Source organism: Apium graveolens, chromosome 5 (genome assembly GCF_009905375.1).
Source record: "Apium graveolens cultivar Ventura chromosome 5, ASM990537v1, whole genome shotgun sequence".
NCBI lineage: Eukaryota > Viridiplantae > Streptophyta > Magnoliopsida > Apiales > Apiaceae > Apium > Apium graveolens.
Genome location: NC_133651.1, coordinates 40,720,401 through 40,731,303, shown reverse-complemented (window position 1 = coordinate 40,731,303; position 10,903 = coordinate 40,720,401).

The window sequence follows — 10,903 nt, the reverse complement described above, 5'->3', positions numbered from 1 at the left end:
TGTGGGTAATATGTCCAAGAGGGATGAGATGCCTCTTAATGTACTTCTCGATGTTTAAGTCTTCGATGTTTGGGGAATCGACTTCATGGGGTTGTTCGTCTCATCTTGCAATAATCAATTTATCGTGTTAGTGGTCAATTATGTGTCGAAATGGGTTGAAGTCAAGGCTTTTCCGATAAATGATGTGAAGGTAGTGCTTAATTTTCTTCATAAACAGATATTCACACGATTTGGGACTCCAAGAGTCATAATCATTAACGAGGGATCACATTTTTGCAATCGCAAGTTCTCTGCCATGATGCAAAGGTATAATGTGAATCATCGCATTGCAACAGCCTACCATCCTCAGACAAATGGTCAAGCTGAGGTGTCAAATAGGGAGATCAAACATATTCTAGAGAAAGTTATGTGTCCATCAAGGAAGGATTCGTCTTTGAAGCTTGATGAAGTTATTTGGGCATATAGAATAGCATATAAGACTCCATTGGGAATGTCGCCATTTCAGTTGGTTTATGGTAAGGGGTGTCATTTTCCTGTGGAGCTCGAGCATAAAGCGTATTGGGCTTTGAAGAAGTTGAACCTTGATTTGGATGCAGCTGATAAGAAGAGAGTGCTTCAATTAATTGAACTCGACGAATTTCGGCTTCAAGCTTATGAAAATAAAAAAATGTATAAAAAGAAAGTCAAGAGGTGGCATGATAGGGGTTTAGTGCGCAAGTCATTTGTGTCGAGACAACAAGTTCTGTTATTTAACTCTCGTCTCCGTCTTTTTCCTAGAAAATTGAAGTCTATATGGTCCGGGCCTTTCATAATCAAACCTGTGTTTCCGCATGGAGCTGTGGAGATTTTTGAGAAATGATACAGGCCAAGCATTTAAGGTAAATGGTAAGAGGTTCAAGCACTACTATGGGGATACGGCAAACCGTGAGGTGGTTAGTGCCGTTTTATTGACTACTTGATCTCGAGATACTACGTCCAGCTAATGACGTAAACCAAGCGCTTCTTGGGAGGCAACCCAAGTTTGTTGTACATTAGTAGATAGAGGAAGCAGAAAGAAAAGAGAAAAATACAAAAAAAATCAGAAAAACAAAAAAATCCAGGGCCAACTAAAGTAGCACGGCGCGCCTGCGCTGTTTTTCCAGTAACTGGGCGCGCCCGCGCTGATCTGTAGCGCGGTCGCGCTGAATTGACATAAACTAAGCGCGCCCGCGCCGATCTGGCGTGCGGCCGCGCTGGGTCCCTATTTCTGAAAAAAATATATAAGTCAGTTTTTGAAGAGAAAATCGGGGTATAATACAAAAACAATTCTCACCCGATTTTTACTCTTCCACATCCCAAATTTCCCTCTCCAAATCAAACCCATTATTCCTATTATCAATTCCCACTCCTTTTCCATAACTAATTCTCTCCCAGTCTCCTATTTATACATACACTTATACACTAACTTCTCCGTCACTTTTCAAAACTCTCAAACACACAATCTCTCTTACAAAATTTTATTCTCTCGAACTCTTTCAATCTCAATGGCACCAAAAAGACTACGAACTTAAGTAAGCAGCAGCACCACCGATTCTTCGAGTGCAGGTGGTGTGAGGCCTAGACTTTTAACTCCCGAGGCTGAGGTGGAGTATGTGAGGCTGCTATCGAAGCCTATAGCCAAGAAGCGTGGTTTTCTGTCATCGGGGAAGGATGGTAAGTTGTTGGAGAAGATCTTGGAGATGGGCTGGGTTGTTTTTTACGAGACACCCGCTTTTGTGCCCATGCGTGTGATGTGTGAGTTTTATGCTAATGCTAAGGTGGATAAAAATGGGTTCACTGTGGTGAGTGGGATGACGATGGACTACAGTGTTGAGGCGATTCGTAGGGTGATTGAGCAGCCCGAGAAGAAGGAGGAGCAGGAGAACTGGAAGGTGAAGACTCCAAAGGAGTTTAACTTGGATTTAATTCTTGCTACCTTGTGCATGCCTGGGACGCATTGAAAGTTTAAGAAGGGCACGAATGAGTATACCACGTTCCCTGCTTCGTGCATGAACAGGTTTGCAGGGGCATGGAATTATTTTATTTGTGCTAATATCATGCCATCTTCTCATATGCATGAGATTACTGTGGAGCATGCACGGTTGTTGTGGGGTATTCTACAGGGGGATTATGTGGATCTTAGGATGGTGATCCATCAGGGTATTCTGAGGTTCTTGCGAGGGAGTACTACGGGTTCGATACCCTATGCGTCCATTATGATGAAGTTGTGTGTGGTGGTTGGCGTGCAGAGTAGAGTCCAACGGATCAAAATTCCATAAGAAACGGGATTTTAATTCCCGACCTGGCATGGCCGCGCGCTGCTTCATGGGCTTCTATATGTATATAACTTATGTTCGTTTTTCAAAAAGGAGACGTACCAGAGCTTAAGGAGAAGGCGTAAGAAGACCGTAGAGCATAATTAACCCAAAGCGAAGAAGATCTAGTTTATTCTTGTGATTCTTTGTTTTAAGTTGTAAATTTGGATGCTAGTTTTATTATTCGTGAACCTTTACTCTTGTTTCATACTTGGTTTTATTAAGTATAAAGACTACATTTATTATACCATATTTTCATCAGAACTCACGTTGATGATGAGTCTGATTATGGGCTAATCGTTATCGTGGGGTTCTAACGGATTTATTTATGGATTTCTTTAGTTAATTCGTTTTGATGCCTTAGTGTGTGGTGATTGTATGATAACCTAGTATTGGTTGTGCTTATTCATCTTATGAGCGTCGTGAACTTATAATATAGTGTGTTAATCTTTAATGAAGCGAAAGTGAATTTAAAGGTTTAGAACTTGCCATGCTATCATAGGTTCATGTATGTGATACGCATGATTCGTAGGTAATTTTTACCATCTTACTTGCCCTATATAATCACGATAGATAACTTGTGTGTTAAACCATTATGTTGTCAAATTCTATAGACATATAGGGTCTCAATATATTTGGTGTCTATTCAGCTTCTATCTCTTTTGTGGATGTCTGGTAGTATGATATTCGTACAACGAAAGTTGGCGTTTATCAATTTCGTGTTATCTGATTAGTATCATCACCATTACATGCTAAGGTTGAGAATGAAAAGGCTATTGAATGAAGCATTTAATAAAGTTAGAATCCCATATTTGTGTCATATATTATTCAATTCTCTTAAATCTCTTAGTTTATGTTCTTTAGTATAATCTCTTAGTTAATCTTAGTATAAACAACCTCAAATTGTTATTCGTCTTAGTATTGGATAATAACCATACTAATGTTGCATAAATACATTGATTGAAATTAACTTAAACCTATCCCTGTGGGAATTAACTAGAATTTATTCTATATTACTTGTGATCGCGTATACTTGCATGAATATTAGCGCATGTTCTTGCCCTAACATACATGGGTTTTCTTCTTCAATCTTCTAAAAAACCTTTCCACCTGCTCATGAGTAACTTCTCTTAATTTTCTTTTGAGCTTGACATGGGAATCAGAGATTGTAACAGGAGCATCGGCTTTTGTTTCAACCTTATGACTCCTAGGCTATTTTTAAAATGCAAATGTGCCCTGTTCATCAATATTTGTCAGCTGGACCTTCTTAGAGGAACCCTGGCCAACTGTTACTTTTTCAGACTTTAGACTTTTAAATTTTGCTGAAAGAGGAACAATGTATTCTTCATTAGAGTCTGATATGGAAGCTACAAAACGTCTTTTTAGCAATAGAAGAAGGTTTAAGAAATTGAGAGATTTGAGGTTGTTTTCCACCTTTCTTCTCAGTAATTTTTTAGTGTGTTTTTTGAGAAGGCTGAAGTCCTGATCCTTGTGGGGCGTCATACTTTGCTACCTTATTTGTTGTTACAATAAATCTCTTCTAAGAGACACCTGAGGGGGCTTGTTTTTGGGTTTATATTTGGGTTATAGAGTTAGGGTTAGCTGCAGGGGGTTCCCAACAGTAATTTCTTATAGCTTAGCTCTTTGCACATTTTGTTGTACATAAGTCTCATGAATCCTTGCAATTAGCACAAGTCCCTGACAGAGATTGAAATCCTTAAAGGTGTAAGAGAAGTCCTCTCCTTATTTTTAGAAATTAAATCAGAGAAATCTTTTTCGATTAGCTTAAACACTAATATTATTTGATTAGTAGGGATTGGGGTATCAAGAAAATAATGATTAAATTAAAGCTGATAAAATATAGCATAATATATTATGTTGGCATCAACTTTTAATCTATCTCCTATAAAATATAAAACCACTCTTTCGAAGTCATAATTATAGTTATGATTCGAGTACCCAATCTATTGTGACATGATAGGGAATGCATAAAAGTTTGTGCACTTGTTATTGAAAGCCTTAGTGATGCAATCGAAGTAGAAATTTCATTCTTTTCGAAGCCCGGGTCTTTTTAATTGCACCATATTTTTCAGTTCCTTGTCATATCTGATATATGTGAAAAATCTCCTCATTTCAGCATCACCAATGAAGGTAGTTTAAGATTGATGAGAAGGTAGATGAAGAGCTTATCTGATTGTTTGAGGTGTTACAACTTGGTTTCTACATTGCGCTAAAAAATGAAACTTGGAGTACCATTTTCACCACCATCATCATTTACACCAATTCTCTATAAAGCAATAAGATTTTCTCTAGAAATAATAATAGGGTTTGTAACGCCTGAGAAATATTATGTAATTATTTTTATTAACAAATAATTATTATGTGAGTTTTGTGTGAATTTTGGTGAATTATTTGATGATGGATAATAATATTTGAATGTTTATTTCTGATAAAATTGAGATATTTTAATTTTCAATTATCCGGAATTAAATCTAGAAAATTTTGGTATTTTTCTGGTAATTTTTGGATAATCATATGATTTTATAAGGATTTATAGAATTAACAATGATTATTTTTACATAATTATGAAATTATTGTTTAGAATCAGAAATTGTCCCACTTTAATCGTTTTTGCGTTTTTACAACCCGAAACTCTTCCGAAAACTCCTTCCTAGCCTAATCTGATAATTCTAAACACTTTTCATGTTTTGACTTTTTCGATCCGGGGTACGGTTTGACCTGTACCAGTCCCGGTGTGAAATTTTCGATACGCAAACCATTTTATATATCGATAAGAACCCATATTCTCAAAAGGCGAGACATTATTACCTTAATTTCGTATAAAGTATTTTATAGGAGGGTTTGTTTTGATAATTTTTCAATTCTGATATTAAAATCATATCATCTTTTTAGTTAAGTAACCTATTTTCGGAACCGATCTGTAAATGTAATTATCGAATTATTAAACAAATAAAATATGTGGTGGATCTGTCGGCTGTGTGTTGCTGTATTATCAATTGGTTGTGAATTGTTGGACGCTAAGGTTAATTTTATAATTAATTATTGAGCTGTATGAATTTAACTCATTTTAAAATGATTTTATTGAATATTTATTCTCATAAATGCTAAAATTGTTTCAAAAATTATTTCTGTGTTTTATAATTTTATTTATTATTTTTAAGAATTTATAAAAAAATTAGAAATCAACATTTTATTGATTATTTCTCTTTAAATTATTTTCTGATTTCATTTAATGGTAAAATCAATATTTAAATCCAGAATTCTTCAAAAATCACGAAACTTATATTTTACGAAGTTCATAATATTCTGAGAATTATAAAATTATTTTGGAAATTTTCAGGATTAATTTCACCCGCGCGTTGTTTCGTTAAAGGCGGGTATATAATTGCATTTTAAAAATTATTTTAAAAATTTAAAATTTACGTTTTTATGTAATCCGGGATATTTCTGGCATTGTAAACTAATTTGGATTTATTTCGATTTATTTTTAATCGCACCTTGTTTCATTAAAATATAAAATTCAGGATAAAAGCAGTCTGTCAGGAGGAGTAGACACGTGTTTAATTCCAGTTATTTGATTGATACGTGGCAAGAGTATTGTTTTCTTATTTCTTTATCCCCTTTTTCTCATTTGGGGCCGCGACAGCATCTTTCGGTCTCTCTTCTCTCTCGATTTAATTTCTAAAATCTCTCTCCCCAATCTCTCGGTCATCTCTCTCTACACTCATCTCTCCCTCTCTCGTTTTCTCTCTCAATCTCTCGCCTCCCTCTTTCTTCCCTATCTTTTCCCCCACCCCGTTCTTCCGTTTTTCTCCCGTTTTCCTGTGTGTTCCGGCCATTTAGTTCCGGTTACTAGCCTCAATTTGTTCCTGTTGATTGTATATATATATGCTGATGTGTTAGTCCCTTAACAATATAGCAAGAATTACAGAAGGGGGGTTGAATGGAATTCTTGAACCTTTTTCTTGAAATAAAAATGTTCAACTCGATTATAGATATATTTGTTTTGATTAGCACAATGCAGAATGTAAACTTAATTGAATCAAAACATAAGTAATTAAAAACAAGAGTCTTTAAAAACTTTCTGGTGGATTTAAACAATTCCACCAGAGATATATATATAATATATCGAGAGGACTCTGTGTGCAGGAATGCTCACAGCTGCTTACAAATTGAACTACTGAGAATACAGGAAATGCTAATGATTCTGCTTACAAAGATTTCTCTGTTTTTGTGTTTCTCAGCTATCTCAGTTATTTTTCTATTTGCTACTCTCTTGGTTTATATAATACCAAGATTACAAAGTCAAAAAGACTGAACAAATATAAAATCTAACAGTCTTAAGTTTTGCTGCTTTTCGTCCTCTATTACCCAGTTAATGGGCTTCCACAGTGTGTTTGTATACATCTCGACGGCTGTGTGTCAGCTTTCACTGTTCAACTGATGTTTGAATTCTTCATATGATCATCCGTCGACTTTTAGAACATCCGTTGATGATTTAATTTATCATCCGTCGACTGCTATACTAAACATCCGTTGATAGTCATTTGATCACCCGTCGATGGCTTTGTTAATCATCCGTCGGTAGCTATTTTGGCACTTGACCCTATATCACTTATGCAGAATTACAAGACATCATTTATGTAACACCCCGAAATCCGGGGTCGGGGATTCGGGTTGTCACGAGTTCCATTTCCCTTATCAATACTTAATCTTAACAGTCAACCAACTACTGAGTACTGTGACCCCACAATATACACACACACACCACAAGTTATAGTCTCAGAGATGACTACCAAAAATAACACAAGTCATTTTAGTCCACAATTATAAGCCATTACACCTCAAAAGGGTTTCTGAATAAATTTACATTTCTTTGCCATTATTACAATTCATACTATACATAGTCTGGTTCATCAATAGTTGAAAACCTAGCCTATTGGTAGCTCCTACCTCACCTACGGCGGCATCAATGCTTCCAGAAAACTGCGGAACGTTTTCTAACCGCTTGCGAATTGGAAAATTGGTCTTGTTCATCTTTTCTATCTATTGTTGTGTGATGAAAGAAGAAAGCAAGGGTGAGCAACAAGCCCACCAAAATAATGTGTATAATGATTAACAATATATGAGCATTCTCATAGTACTCAAGAAAGTCTTGGTCAAGAAGAAATGAACCAAGTTTGCTATCTTAACGCGACCAAGTCGCAAAATATTCAGTATATATATATATACTTTTCACAATATTTGAAATCCTCTGACATGTATAACATCCACAGAGTTCCAGTTTATAACTTTATAAAAATATTGTTGCAAGGTGATCTCACATATCTAACCTTGTCTCAACATTTTTCTGAAACCTTTGACATTCATAAGACAGTCATTAACTAGATATAAGTTTAAAAGATGAAGTTACAAGATACTCCAATATACTTATATCTTTTCCGAATACTACTTGAACTACCACCGTTCAATGTATAAATAGTTCATCCCATAGATTAAGCTACAAGACAAAACTTGTATGGAATCAATCTTTAAAATATCATCAAAATAAAATGAAGTTACGAGATACTTCATTTGATGCGAACATCATTTTGAAAACTTGACCCTGCCAACACTCAACTATCGCCCAACCATAGCCTTTCTATCGAAGTGCTCTGGGTAGTGTTGCAGAAATATCCAATTGGATGATGAACTCATTACGGGAGTTTGCCGCGCCAGGAAGACCACTTACGATGATCAGTCGTAGTAGTACAACCCCACCATTTTCTACATGTAGAGGAGAACCTGTCGGATTTACTTGTCAACCGAACACTGGACTCCTAAGGAATGGACCGTCTTAGCGGAACTTCCGGGCCATTTGGGCCAATATAATAAGGTTGGGCCGGCGCTACTCGACCACTTACGCTACTCCTAGTTCAGATGAAATCCATGACTCTGAAACGTAAAGCTCGTCCCCCCTTTCCCCAAGTAGAAACTTGTTGATACGGCTCCACCAAGAAGTCGTATCTAGTTGGAAAGGAAAACTCACCGATATTTCCCAGGCGATGCCTGTTAATGGATTAACTTGTTCTAAGAATTTTACTTCCCGAGTGTTGGGCAAGTAATCAAAAACTCTTTTATCAAAATAGCAACCTTGTTGCGAATATGAAACACACCACAGAGCCGGATCCCTCAGGTTTTGAGCGAGTATTTAAATCCCCTTCGAAAGGAGGATCTTAAATATAAAAATGAGTTTTGGGATCCACCCTAACCTTTAAAATCATTTTAAAGACTCGAAAACATTTTTTTTAAGAATGTTTGGAGTGATGCTGATTTAATAAAATAAATCAGTCCCAATATATTAGAAAATATCTGAATATTATTATTTAAATAATATTCCCATAAAGAATAATCTTTATAAAAATAATTGAAGTAGAAGTTTTAAAACTTATACTTGCAATGAATATTAAATAACCAAAGATATACTTATACGAAAGTACTATCTTTATTTGAATAATCAAAAGTGAGTTTGATTATCGACACATTATTCTTTAATAAAATTAAGAATAATAATTAGTAAATAATCGGAGTCAGAAGTCCTCGAATGAATATTCAAAATAATATTCATTAATAAAAATAAAGTTATCGAATAAACCTTATTCGATTCATAGTTTTAAAAACTATTCATATATATATATAAATATATATATATATATATATATATATATATATATATATTATACTTGGGAGCATCGACTCCCGGTTTTAGAAAATGTTCAGCTTTGGGTCCCCTATACTAAGGGTATATGCAAATTACCGCTTATCTCTAGCATAGGTATTATCAACTGAATCAACAGATATATGTATCAAGAATACGAAACAGGCATGCATATAATATATATATCACATGCTACAATATATCGCAAGAATTTGCTAATTTAACCATCATGCATCTATCTCAAGATAATGCATATACATATGTATACATCACAATAACAGTATAACGGGTAGAAAACTTGCCTGAGCGACTGGGGGTTATAAATGGCTTGGGACGAGTCTGGTAACCTATAAACAACATATAAGTTGTAATTAAACCAAAGTCACTTATAAATCTATACTTTAACCAATTTAGACTCTAACGCTCGCTTTGCGCTTACTGATTCTCTTAAGTCGCTCGAGTACCCTCGGCTCCACCAGTTTTAATAAATTAATCATTAAGAGTTTTAAGTCGATTCTTTCGCGAGTGTCTTACCAACTGCCTAATACACTTTACATAAATGTTTCATACTCCAATTAGTCCTTTTAGGTCTTTAACCTATGTTTCAAAGTAAGGCGAGAGGTAATGGTTCGTTCGCGAAATGACGTTACTTAAAACGGTCGTTTCTCCTAAACCGTACATCGGAATCAAACAAACCACATATCAAAACGAAGCTCGTAACATGAACTATCTAATCATGGCAATGGTCAAAATCTAGCAGTGAGTTCTCGGGTCCTGATGTTAAGAGCAAAAACAGTCTAAAGTAAATCGGACATTACGACGGCTATGTTTACGCGATTTCCCAAATTTTTACCATTCCAAATCATATCAATCCAACTACCAATCAACAACAACTCAAGATACACATCAATGCTACTGATTTCAGTCATAATAAGCTCAAGGATCTCAATCCAATCATATATTATAACACCTCCAAATTCAACTAAACTACTTAACAATTAAGCTCGAATCATGCTTATCATTCAAATTACTACTCATCCATCCAAACCATCTCCAAACTTCAACATTCAAACTTATTACTAAAGGGTGTGAAGATTTATACCTTTCTTGGAGGGTGGAAAGTTACTAGGGAGCCTAAAAGAACCTTGATCTATCCTTATATAACCTTGATCTTGCAAATGAAATCAAGAAACACAAAGTTAAAATTTGAAAACACTATTCACCCTAATCTTTGGTGAATTAATTAGCTATGAATCCATTTGAATCAAGAGGTTAAAATCATACCCAAGCTAAGTTATGAAATGTAGAATCCATAAAAACAAACCATGGAATTTATGCTTGAGTGGAGCTTGGACTTTGGATTTTTCTTCCTTGCTTTTTCCTTGAAAGCCGAGAGCAAAGATGAAAATGGGGAGAAAATGTTTCTTGCTTGGTTGCCTAGGTATTTGTGTGGTGAATTACTTGGTTTCTTCTTTTTTTTTTTTATTTTAATTAACCATATTTAGAATTTACCATGGTTAAAAACACTTGGCTAATATTCCACCAATTCAAAATATCTACTAGGTCATGCTTAGGTCATCTTGATTGTGTCATCCTTCCCCACTTGTCCTCCTCTTATTGGTTTGATGACATCATCCACACTAACCTCTTTGATTAGCTTCTAATTACTAGGCTAATGACCGCTGATCTGTTATACGGTTCGCTTAACTTTCGTTTTCGTTTATCGTTTGAGGGATCATACCCGGGATCTTATTACTTAGGTTTCCTTAACCTTTCTCAATACATTATATTCCTTTTATGATCCTCTCTTATAATCCTTGAATTTAAATCCTTTTTATTCTGTTACCTTATA